Genomic DNA, 14,236 nt, shown 5'->3' with positions numbered 1-14,236 from the left:
AATAGTTGTCCAAAGAATTATTTTTAGGATAAAAAAAAAGTTAAATAGTTAATTACAATAATATGACAGGTTTTAATGTACAGAAAACTTTCCATGTTCAATGTATAGAGTATTATCATAAAAGAGAACAGTTATTAATATTTTCCATGAATGAACATAAAGCTAAGGTTCTCCATCAGCACTCTGTTCTTTCTTCCTGTCACTATTCATTATATCACAATTTCCTGGTCTTCAAATGGCAGCTGGAATGTGACTTTCTCAGGAAAGTTTTCTCTGAGTTTTCTTTCTAGTTTTCGTCCTTGATAACACATCTCATGTACTGATTTATTTCTCTATCTCTCTACCTCTCTCTCTCTTTTTAAATTGTTGTGCAGTACACACACTCCCCAGAAAGAGAGAGAAGCAGCACCACTCTAATCGAACATGCAGAAATCCTTTTTCCTCCATGCATCTCCAATATTGTGGGTGTGCACACACGTGTGCTCTGCTGGTTTTCAAGCTGTCAGAATCAAGATCCCATCTATGGGCAGCCACATGGGATCCAGATCCCTACACACAGCATTTAACTGTATGCTGTGGGCCGGCCTCTTGATGCATGTTTTAATGAACACTACAATCTTGTCTTTATACCATGCATCACAATTCTAATTAAGTAACTATTCCTGTAATACTTCCTTTTATGACTTTTTTTTGAGAGGGTTTTTTTTTTTCACTATAGGGCGCATGCGCTCGCCAGACAGACAGAGAGAGACATAGAGACAGAAAGCGAGAAATCACCCCCCAGGGGGGATGGTCACGCCGCAATCCCTTCTCCTCCATTCTCCTCTCGGGATCTTGGGCACACACGCACACGCACCCGGCGTGAGTTTTAAGCCACCGGGTCCGGGACACGAACCGCGGTCGACTACGTGGGAGTCCAGTGACATAGCCATTACGCTAACTGCTGGTTCCCCATTTTATGACTTTTTAACAACAACAAAAAACATCCTCAGACTGCTAAAATACAGGCATATTTCTAATTTGTGAATACATCTTTCATTTCTAACAGTGTTTGATAAAATATCTATGTTTCCTGAAAGGAGGGATCCAAACATACTTCTTTTATCCCCAGATGTTGAGCATATTAAGAGTGCAGGAAATATCTGTTACAAGAATGAATGATGAATTTAACAAGTAATCAAAATTATGAACTCTAATTTTTGAGTGTTAAAGATATAACTTTTTGCCAGGTAATGATGTTGATTTTTTGGTGCTGCACTCTAAAAATATAATCCTAAGTTACCATCTATCAATGTAATTCTAGTCAAGTTCTCCAACATTTATGAGAGCTTAAGAATGTATTTATAGTAAGTTATGCACAATTTTATCATGGTCCCTGATATACTGATGTCTGTGCCTCTAGTTTATACACACTTTATTTGAGGTATTCAATAAATCGCACTAATCTAGATATTATTCTGACAAGAAATTTGCATATATCATTAAGTTTACAAATCAATATAACTTTCAATATGAAGATTCCCATGGGTGGATCACATGACCCTTTAAATCTAAATTTAGAAGTAGGACACAGGGGAAGTCAGAGTTCAGAGTACAAACAGATTTCTCTCATACAAAGAAAATTCTCTGTTTTAAAAACAATGGGGACAAGTGGCAAAAATCATAGGCAATCTCTAGGACTTGAGAGTGACTCTAATTTGACAGCCAGCTAGGAAATAGGGATCTTACTGTTAAGACTGCAGGAAACTGGAATTTGCTAGCAACCCCAATGAGACTGAAAACAGATTCTTCTCCAGATCTTCAAAACAGGACTATGCTCAGCCAATGTTTACAATCACAGTCCTCAGAGAGCAGAGAACCCAGCCACAATGTATCCAGACTTCTACCCACAGACTTAAAAGCTAAATAATGGCTGTGGTTTCAAGCTGCTGAATTTATAATAATTTTAATGCAATGATTAAGAAATTTGTCTATAGAAGTAAATAGTTTTTGTTTGCACATTCAAAGTTTTACACAACTAAATGAATTCAAGTTGTCTGACCAGAACTTGAGATTCAATTTTTATTGTTTAATCATAAACCTAGATGAAATAAAACAAGTTTATTAAACCAATTTATAAATATCTTACAATTTAACTCTAGTTAAAAAGGCAATATTTTTTTATTTGTTTTTTTTTTAGAGGCAATTTTTTCTACAGGATGCATGTGCTCGCTAGAAAGATAGAGAGACAGAAAGTGAGAAATCACTTCCCATGGAAGTTCTCCATGCCATAATCCCTTCTCCTCCATTCTCCTCTCAAGATTTTGGGTATGAATGCACACATGCCCAGAATGAGCTTTAAGCTGCTTGGTTTGGGACTCGAACCACAATCAGGTATGTGGGAGTCCAGCAACATATCCATTATGCCATCTGCTGGCCCCAATACCAACACAGTGTTGCTAGCAATGAAGAAGGCTTTAAAAAGAGTTTTCAAATAGTTATTGAATATTTGGCAGGGATTTCGCTGTTTATGCTTCAGTATAAAACATATGCTGACTTGTTTGCATATGCCAGAGATATAATCCAGATTTATAAATCTCAAAGGTTTATTTCTTTCAACATTTGTTGACCTTCATAATTTCTGTTTCATAGACTTGTTGGATTCCTGCCACTTCATGTGAAATCACAAAGAGAAGAGAATGCTTACAAACCCCAGGACGTTTGAAGATCACATCTGTGCCATTGCTCTGTGCTTTATAAACAAGGTGAGTATGCAACCTGAAAACCACAGTTAGAAGAATCCATCTGTGTACTTGAAACAACTCATAGATTCTCACTTATGCAAACTATAAATGGGAGAATCAAGCAGAAGGGCTAAGGTGAAGAGGAACTTCTAGATTTCTTCAATGGGGTGGCAGCTGCTACACTAGACTGTGTTTGGTTCACAGCTCTTCTTTGTTCTTCATGGTGCTTTGGGAGCAATATTGAGCATTCCTTGAATGTCTGAGTCCTTGGCATTACTGTCTCATGTTGCTTTATTATCACAATAAACTTGTGAATCATAGTAACTAACTCAGTAGGACTCCTATGGTGAACTCATTTTCATAACCTCTCTTGTCAGAAAAGCAATCCAAAAGGGTGCCAAGTCAGCACTTCCTTGCTGCTTATTAATATAGCACATTACAGAGATTCATTTAAAACTTCAACAGATGTAATATAATGAAACACTCTACTTATAATTACAATTATGCTAACAGTTAATAATAATTGGGCCTCTGTGCCTATATTTCATTTTGCACTAAAGACAATTGGATCTTTTCAAAAGTTGATAACCCTCAGCAGGTGTTCTTCTTAAAAAGCCAGCATAATCAAGTGAGATGGAAAAAGTGGTTATAGTGTGAGCAACAAGTGTGCAACAGAAAGCTGGAAATTTAAGGTGATTCAGGACTGACTTGTTCTTAAAGAGAAAGCAACATCACAAAATAATAATTAAAAAAACCCAGTAGACTCAAAGACAGTGTATAAATACAGCTATGTCTTACTTCAAAAAGTAGACAAAATGTATCTTGGTGTAATTAGCAAAACCTTCTTGTACTTAAATTAATATGTAGAATTATATGTCATGTGTAACCTAGCTATTCAGCAACAGCTCATCCTGCCAAACACTCTATTTTAGAAGGTTTAGTAAATACAAAAATCTTAAATATCTATTCTAGTGATTACCATAATATCTATTTTGCAGGGTACCATATTTACTTCTGTTATAATAACTATATCCTACCACAAAAACTACAACATAAAAATTATGCAACAAATATTTTGATGAGATATTTGTTAATAATTAGTCAAACTTCTCTAAACAGAATATGCATATTTTAGGTCCTATTGACTCAAAAATTTTCCATTAGAAGATGATTTCAATCTCACAGTAGTTTTAAATTGGCAATGAAATATAGTGATAAATAATAAAAAGATATCCATCGTCCACATTTTAGGAGAACACATTTAAAAGTATCTTAAATATGCTTTTTAATGTTTGACTTAATTGCCAGGGGTACATGTGCTCTCCACAGGGAAACAGAGACAGACGGGTAGAAAGTACCCCACAATGGGGCATGGTGACACCCCAATTTCTTCTCCTCTGTTTCTCCATCCTATCAGAATTTGGGGCACACATGTGCACACGACCAGTATGTATTTCAAGCTGCAAGGGCTGGGATTCCAATCACAGTCAGCCATATAGGAGTTGGATCTCTGAACAACTAGGCTCTCAGACCAGCCCTAATAGTTATGTTTTAATTCCACAGCTAAGTGCCACCCTAAATAGGTACTGAATATAGAGTGGGAAGCAGAAATTCTTCCTTCTTTGGGGGAATTTAGAGTCAAAAAATAAACATATCATAACAAATATGTAATAACAAATTATGGTAACTGTTCTAATGAAAACAAAAGGAAAGCTGTGTAAGAGAAGATTCTAGGGAATGAGGTTAAGAATGAATGATCTGCAGCCAGCCAGTTGCAGTAGCTAAGACAGCTGAGACACTGTTGCATGATTCTGGAGCCCATGTGGGAAGGCTCTATGTTCACATCAACGATTCCAGGGCCACCTACGGCACTCCCAAAATCTTGTGCCAGCAGGACTAGAGGGAGAATAAGGGCATGAAAATTCTATTGAAGGTCTCTTCCTGGACTCCCATGTAGTCAACCTTGGTTCAAGTTCCATACCCAACAACTTCAAGTTTATGCTGGGCACATGCTCAAAATCTTCAGAGGAGAAGATATTGTGGTGTGGCCGTCCCCCTGGGTGGGGTGGGGTGTTGATTTCTCATTTTCTGTCTCTCTATCTCCTTGGCGAGCACCATACCCTATAGCAAAAATCCACCCTGGCAAATAAAAAAAAAGTATGACAAATCATTGTACAATGAAAATAAAACAACAACAACCAAACATAAATGCCCAAAGTGAGATAAATCTTTTAAACTGTAAACTGAATTACGATTCTATTATCTAGGAGGAAATACAATTCGTTCATCAAATTTCTGGAATCCAGTAAGAGGAAGGACATGTGATTTCAGTTTCCAAAATGTGAATATTGGAAAACTCAAACAATAAAAACTTGAAATTAAACAATTTCTGATACTGAAATTCAATGAGAAATATCTTCAAATAAAAATGCTACATCTGAAAAAAAATATATCAATGATCACTGCAATGCCTTAGTCCTTACTCTGAGCTACTTTTCCAGGCTGAGGTAAATTCTTCTTGAAAATTAATTTTTGGCTTGTTCCAGCTGCTATTTCAAATGGTCCCTGAAACTCAGTGCAGCATTAATCTCAGACTCTGCTTAAGCATGCACCCAGCCCATTACAAATTCAAGCAAATGGCCCAATATTGAGGAAAGGTCAGAAAAAAGTATGAACAGAATTATTATTCCTAGCAGGTATCTCCACACTGCTGAAGAATGTAACTAGTAATATCTAGTGGAATAACCTGATCCAAACCTAGCTTGTAGTCATGTACAACAATGGCCTGAACATTGGGAAGGAAGGCGTCAGGGATGAGTGGCAGCTGAACGCGTTAGCGAGGAAGAGGAGTGTGCTCTCAGAGGGCTTGGGTGTGGATACTGGCTCTCTACTCAGTCATATTTTAAGCTCTCTGAATTCTACTTACCTGATTATAAAATGCTGATAAGACTGACTGAATATAGCTATTGTGAGGATTAAATGAGATGACGCATAACAAGCATCGTTACTGTGGCTGATGCATGATAAGCACTTACCACTTCATGACTATTTTTCTTTATTTGGTTTAAACAGAAAATAAAGCTTATTTAATATTGCTTCAAAAGTTAACACTTGCAAAAAAAAAAAATGCCAGGGAAGTTGCTGAGCTAATGAAATTGGAAAGTGGCAGGCATTTTATTTTACTATAAAAATACTAGGGACTAGGAAGATATTTTAGATGGTAACTTATCATAGTATATAGAATATACACTAATCACTGAACCAGTTTCTGAAAAGCAGCTCTCCAGATCAGAAAAATCTTAGTTGCTTTTACCACTGAACGGCAGCCTGGCAGGAATATCAGGGTGTGGAAGAAGGAGGAATGGAACCACAGGAAAGTAATGAAGAGGGAATCTATATAAAAATGTAACATTGATGTGTTATCCACTAATCTGCAATACACACCCTTCATTTCAAATCAAATTATGTTTTAATCTTTCTGGCTGGTGATAGTCTACTTGCAAATTGATCTTTTTCTCTATAGATATTTTAACATGGATTCATTAATTTTAGAAATCTGAGAATTTCTTATATTTACAGACTGATCATGTGAATTGACTACAATAAAATAGCCATATGTCATCAAAATATGCTTTGTGAACATTATCAATAATCTCGGTTAGTTTATCTTTGGTTCTAAATAACTAAAAGTCTTTGTTCTCAAGAGCTGAGGACTAACTCTCCCAATGTATCTTTCATCATCTAGAAAAAATCATCACAGATTTTCTAAGTTGATCTCTCTCTTCAGTTACCATTTAGGTTATATTTACAAGTATAAGGACATTAAGGATAATATAACATGAAATTCTTAAACTTTATCTTTCAATATATTTTTCTGAAGCAACAGTAATTTGGAAAACATAAAATGAGTAAGGTATAAATGCATTTGGTCATAATAATCTACTGGTTACTTTGTTCATTCCCTTGTAAATCATGGGTGTGTGTATATATATATATATATATATAAAAAAATATTTCAGAGAGGTAGGCCCAACTGTGGTTATGCAAGCTCTGTGCAATTGCTGAGACTGCATGGAAGGTCTGGATTTGGTTCTGGCCCACCTAAAACAATCTGGGGATGATGATCAGCACCCGTGTTCCTAAAGAACTGGGAGGCTGGAGTGAAGGCATCATAACATGGTGATCAAAATACCTTCCTCTCTCCTTTCTTTCTCTCTCTCTCTCATGAAAAAAGAAAAAATAGTCAGAGGTAAATATGACCTCAATTCTGAGGGGATTTTTTCTAGTTGCAATGATTCAGGAAAACGTCAAAGATATTAATTAATAGACCTTCGAGCAAGTATAAATTATAACATTTGTGTCCATGTTAATCTTGTGTAAAGAGGCCTGGGAGCAAGTGTCCCTAAAGAGACACTTTGCTGTTAAATAGAGACTAGCTAACAGCTATTAATTTAATATTTTCAAAATTTCTAATACATATTCACAGGAAGCCAAAAACGCCCAAGAACTTGTTTGAACATAGAAAAGTAGGATTGACCATCGAACTGTTAAAATCTGGGACAAATTTTCCCAACATGGAAGACCTATAGGACTGGACTAAATTATGTAATTAGAGTAAGTTGTTCAGAAGATATTTTGTTCATCTGTTTTTTTTATTCCCTGTGTTTAGAAGCTCAATGTGAAAACCAGCCAAGGGATTAAACACTCAACAATCAGTACTGATTTTGAGGCAACCATAGTATTACAGTTAGCTCAAATCCCAGTTATAAGTTTTCATTGTCATAAAACAGTAGGCCAGGATATTTTGGTGGTAGGTAAATTATAGAGGTACACTGAATATCTAGACTTTTATTTCCAAAAGTAATTTCTTGGTGACAGACTAAGAGCCTTAGTAAATTAATTATTATGGTTTTCCATATGCTCTTTCCATATCAAGATTATGGGGAAAGGAAAAAAAAAAAGGCAGATGGGAAAAAATCAGTTTACCGAAGCCTTATGGATAAAGTCTTTTAGTAGTAGAAATTAAGCCACATGCTGATGTGCATTGACCTAATATCCATATTTGGTTCAGAGAAGAGGTTTTTAATCAGCTGACAAGAGGTTGGGATTTGACCCATATGAACATCAAATATTTATTTTATAAGTACCAGATTATGACAGATCATTCTCAATTCAAAGATCAACAAATTAAGAACAATGTAGGATTGAAAACAGGCTCCCCTTTGCTAAGTTTCATAATGTCATACTTGAAGCAGTCAATATCTTTGCTGTACAGTCACATTCTCATAGTGCCCTCTACTGCCTTTCTAGCAGGCTTGGTGACAACAGATAATATGAAAACTAAAAACTGTACAGTACTTGAAGGTATAAAGGGCCAGAGAGGAGAAGAAAACTTAACAAATAGAATATTTCCTATTTATATGTTCCTGCCTAGTAGAAGATATATTTTAAAGCCATCTCAAGATTCTTGCTAGTATTTCTTCTTCAGTTTCAGGTCAAAGATCTTTCATAAATACTTCTCAGAATGTTGTATTCATGGAAAGTTTTTAAAAGTGGTACTTTAATTGGACAATTATTAACTCATTAACTAAACATTCTTTATAACACATGCTCGTTTATTGATAGTGAGTTAAACATAGGTGTTAACACATTGTTGCTTTACATTTTTATATGTATAAACAAAATGTTTATACTGAAGACTGAAAAAATCAGTATTTTGTCCCTTTAATGGTTGAAATCATCATTTTGTAAATTGCTAAGTGATGCAAGAATGTTTTCAATACTGGAAAAGTCAACTTATATGTGAGAAATTGAGGACTAACTTTTTAAATTCAAATGTTTACAGAGAAGAAATTATGCAAAATAAATTTCTGAAGAAATTACAAAGACAAATGAACCCAATAGAATGTTTTAGAACAAAGTTTACAGGTCATAGAAGAACTTTTTCCATAATGCCACAGTTGCACCTTTAAAATTCAACTGTATGGGGCCAGCAGATAGCATAGTGGTTACATTGCTGAACTCCCACATGGCTGATTATAGTTCAGGTCCCAGACTCGAGGCTTGAAACTCAAGCTGAGTGTGTGTGCATATGTGCCCAAGATCCCAGGAGGAGAATGGAGAAGCAATTGTGACATAGCAATTCTCCTAGAGGGTGAATTCTCACTTTCCCTCTCACTGTCTCTGTCTCTCTCAGGAGAATGCACATGCCCTAAGGCAAAAAAAAAATCTCTAAAAAAATAACCTCAACTGGCAGGTGTCCGGGGAATCTAGAATGACATAGCAAAACAGTTTAGAACACAAAATATTTTTTAAAATCTGTGCAAATTAGCACAGCTTAATATTTTAAGTATTTATTTTAAAGAAATCCTATACTCAGTGAAGATGAAATGGAATTTAAGTTATATAAATATCAATATCAACAATAGTAATCATGTTCAGTATTCCAAACCAATTGTATAACACAGAAAAACAACAGAAGATAGCTTTCATTTGAAGATTCCTTTCTGTCAAGCTACATATTTAAATATCTATTTATAATGAATAAAGATAAAAAAAATGTCAAAATGAAAAATAATGTATCTTATACCTGGAGTGTTGTTAATAGTGCAAATTTATCAATGAATATTAAAACCAAAAGAAGGAAAAACACACTACAATTTGTTCTCGTTCGAAAACAGTAATAGTAAATCACACAAACACATAATTCGTTCTGTTATATATTGTAAAGGTTATGTTTATACTACGAGCTGTGAATGAGATTAATGAGTTTTCTCAGCACAGTAAACCTTCTCCACGGAAACAGAAGCTAAATTGCAATAAATCACAGGTTTATGTTCACATATTTATGGGATAGGAAAGATTTAGAGTTCCTCAGTAGAGAAAACCATCCCAAAGTAAAAGAGGAAATTATGACTTCCGTAACATCAAGGTAGATATACTGGGGCAAGCTCAAAATTGTGCATTTGATATACTTTAATAATGTTGGTAATTTATTAAAAGTAATTATCATGGCACAGTTTCATGCTCATGCTTCAGCAGAAGTGACAAAATACTAGTTCAATATGTTAGTTACCTTTACATGATTATGTATCAAGACCAAATAAATTAGAGCTGTGATTTTTCTACATTTCCCTTAAAACTCTATGCTACATTTTCTTCTAAAAATGTTTCTGCATTATTACAGTCACATGGTACAATTCTCCACCATATAGATCTTCAAGTATAATAAATTATCATTTAAAACAATAATTTAATCTAACATAAATTTCAAAAGATAAAGTTTTTCTCTTCTTTTGGAGAAAAATACCTACCAATCATATTTGACTATTTGTTAAGATTAAGATCTATAAAATTTATATAAATAGATTTTTAAATCTTTTTCATTACATTTAATCACTGTATATCTTTGCAGCATACACAATAGTTTTTCCCAGTACGAATATAATGTGCATTAGTCAAGTTAAACATATTTCTATATACATTATTAACAGATAACTTTTCAATTTTGGGTCTGATAAATGTTTTCTTTTCCTGATCCCCTTTCCCCTACTCCCTATTACTCACACACTTCTATATTGTTTCTAGAATCTACAGTTATTCTCCTTGCTGTTGTTATACCTTCCGAACTTTCAATTTCTACCATAGAGTGCAGGCATGGGGGATGTGTTAAACAGGGACAAAGGATGCCTGTCTTTCATAATCTGGCTTGCTACATTTACCATAAATCTTCCATGTTTGTCTACTTTGTATCAAATATCAGACTCTCATTTTTTTCTATGGCTGAGTAGTATAGATTTTTAACCCCAAAACTGTGTATCAAGACATTCTTAAAAAATTAAATATCATTTTTGAATGAATAATCTCTTAACATCTTGAATTTATTTCATCTTCCTGGAAATTTAACTAAAATTAAATGCAAAAACAAAATTAAAGCAATACTAACCTAGATGCCAAGATCCTAGTAAATGTTACTTGCCTATATCTAAATAAAGATTCACTAATGGAAGTAGTAAAATGACTTTTTCACCCTATTTCTTGTAAGGAAAAAAGAATCTGATGTATTTTGCTACTGAGAATGTCCTTCGATCTCATTCATGCATGATGCAATATTATAAAAGAGAAAAGTAGGTTGCTAAAAAAAAAAAATCAAGATAATTTCAAATAAAACATTAATGAGTAAAAATCTCATGAGAAAATTGGGAAAATAATTTCAATCTCTACAAATAATAATAATACGGCAATAAAATCGAGCAAAACATTTTAAGGTCTTAAATGTCATGTTTTAGACATTCTAAATGGGCTGTCTTTCTCTTTCTCATTATCCATCCTTCTCTTTATCTTCAAAAAGAAATTCTACAAATCACAGACCAAACTTAGATCATCTATACTTGCAAGTAAGTAAAAAGTCTTTACTAAGATTAAACATCTTTAATTCATTATGGAAAAGAGACTTTTTGACCGAAGAATAAACAGTTTCTCAGATTTGAGAGAAATGTAAATTCTCTAACAGGTTTTATTAGATATTTTGAGAAATTTGTGTCCATTAGTGAATAATCACATTCATGTTCATAAATAGTTGAATACATGCAGTTTAAATATTTCTAAGTAACAGATACTTAATGATTCCTAGTCAGTAGATAGTACAAAAGTAATAATACAAAATATTATTCTTAAAATGCTAAACAATTTTGGGTGAAGATAAGGGAATAGCAATATGACATGTGAGAGATTTTGACATTTTGTGATCTAAAACATCATTTTTGAACAACTTGAAACCTCAAAGAAGCATACTTTAAAATTATTTTAAAATGAATAGCAAATTGACAAATGGTAACTATTTCTGATCTGGCAGTCTTATAGACATTATATTGTTATCAAACAACTTAGTCCTTATTGTATATGACACTTTTTCATGTACCATGTTTACATATTATGAACTTTCTAATGTTGTCAGACTATCTTTGATAATTGGCAAGTAAGATATGTGTATTGATTTAATTTTTATAGGACTTAAAATATTTCCTGAATAAAAAAGGAATGAACAAATGAGTTGATTTTGCTATAGAGAAGTTTTAAATTCATGCTTAATTTTTATTCTAATACACATTTTCCATAAACTTCTTGAAGATCTCTTATATGTTATTACATAAACCAACAAAATGACTTGTCATTCCTAACTAAATTACCTCATTTCACTTCTATCTGAATAGAGAAACCATAAAATTGAATTGCATTATTTAGTAATATGAACACAATTATTTATAATTTTCATATTAGCCCCATAGAAACTATATTATCAAATATTATAAAACACTTTTCAAACATAGATCAGCCAATATACTGTTTGCCTTATTAAGTTGTATTATATAAGATGAGACTGAGAAGCAAAAGTATATCCATTTCAGTTCTTTCACAAACTTACTTATTTATAGTCAGTTTCATTCAGATCGATTTTAAATTTTCTCATTTCCAAGACAACTTATTATGTTAGCTAAAAGAAGCACATGAAATATTTTAGTGACTTTAATGAATGAAATTTTATAAATAATAAGGTTAAGAAAAATAATATCACCCTTTCCCCATTTACACATGGCAAAGGGTTATGCTTGGTTGAGATTCCTTACTATGTCATGTGATTTCCTTTATCACCTAACGGAATGTTGTACCCCGTGTTATTTATTAATTGACTTTTCCTCGTAAATGGATAAAGTTGGAAGAATGGCACAATCTGGTAATTAGGAGTGCATTTAACGTACTGATAAAAGGTTCGTATCTACCAAGTAATTCTTCCACTTCTGCCTCTCTATATGGTAGAAACTTAGTTTCGTTTGGATGTCACCATCTCCGGGCTCACGTGAGTTGAATTTTCTTTTTCTTCATGGAAACAATGGTAAAATAATTGCATCTTATCAGAAAAAATTTAGGGTGCTGGCCAGAGGATGATTTGGGCATACACTTTGATAAAATCTAGAATAATATAGTTTGGATTTCTTGCAAGCTAATATTACTTCATTAAAAGAGCACAAGGTGAATGGATAGATTTAGTTCTTTGATAGTGGTGGTGGTAGTATAAATGTATGTGTATGTCAAAGCTCACTCAAATATGTACATTATATGCAACTTTTTGGATATAAATTACCCCTCAATAAAACTTTTTAAAAGAAAAAAAAATGAATTAGTTTCTGAAGACAAACACAAATGATCAGGATGGTTAAAGTGTTAATAATGATTAACAGATTAAAGTGCACAGCATCACCAATTATTAAAGTTATAGCAAGCTCATTATACAATAAATAGGCTGGAGGATTGTGATCCAGCAAGACTCAGTCAAAAACACTCATAGATGGAACTAGAAGATGGCATAATGGTTACATTACTGGACTCCACATAGTCAACTGCAGTTCGAGTCCAAGATACGGTGGTTTAAAATTCATGCCAGGCTCATGTGTGTACATGCCCAAAATCCTGAGAGAAGAATGAAGAAGAAGGGGTTGCACATGGCCATCTCCCTGGGGGTGGTGATTTCTCGCTTTCTGTCTCTGTCTCTCTCTGTTTCTCTAGCAAATGCACACTCCCTATAGCAAAAAATATCTCTCTCAAAATAATAATAATAATAATAATAATATTCCTAGGACACCCATTAAAGCATTGTAGACTAATAAAAAAATTTAGAAAATTAAGTGAATAATTAAAGTTGAAAAATAACAGTTCTTGAATCTTTACATATTAGCAACAAACAAATGAAAATTAAAAAACAATTTACAATACCATAAAACATAAAACAATTTTGCAAAAGAATATAAATGCTACATATAATTTTAAAAAGAATTACTATAAGGTGTATACACTTGCTGGAGAGAGACAGAGAGAAGGAGAAAGAGGAAATGAAAAGTCATCCCCTAGGGAAAAAACATCCTGTCTCTTCCATTCTCTCTCAAGATTTTGGATGCATATGCATGCCTGGCATATATCTCAGATCACTGGATCTGGGATTTAAGCTATGTGGTAGACCATTTGGGATCCAGTTGTTTTAACCACCTGACAACGGCTGGTCCTATGTAAAACTTGTTTTTAGTCAAAATTTAAAAAGAAACATTTTTGAGAGAAAGTTAGAAAATAATACTAAAAACTTAGAATAGAATATAGCATAGCAATAACATGAAGGGGCTTCCAGTGGCTAAACATGGAGTAATTTGAGCATGATAATAAATATAGTAATGGATAAATAATTTACAGTATACTATCCAGTTATTTAAAAACAACAAAGTTAAGGTCTTATCAATGGATTCTAAAAGTAGTAGGTAGAAAGTTTCAGGAATAGTAGGATATTTCTTTAGCCCCCAAATATATTCACATGAATCACTCATTAATTGCAAACCAGAAGGAGGTAAGTTAGTGGGAAAACCTACCTGATGCTATCTTCACTCAACAGTGATCCAAGTTAACATTACAAGTAGTAAGGTGAACTGACATCAAGTGCCTTCTAAGATGAATCACTGAAAGGGCAGGAT

The sequence above is a fragment of the Tupaia chinensis genome, unplaced genomic scaffold (assembly GCF_000334495.1).
Source record: "Tupaia chinensis unplaced genomic scaffold, TupChi_1.0 Scaffold143089_1, whole genome shotgun sequence".
Lineage (NCBI taxonomy): Eukaryota > Metazoa > Chordata > Mammalia > Scandentia > Tupaiidae > Tupaia > Tupaia belangeri.
Note: the sequence above shows the minus strand (reverse complement) of the source record.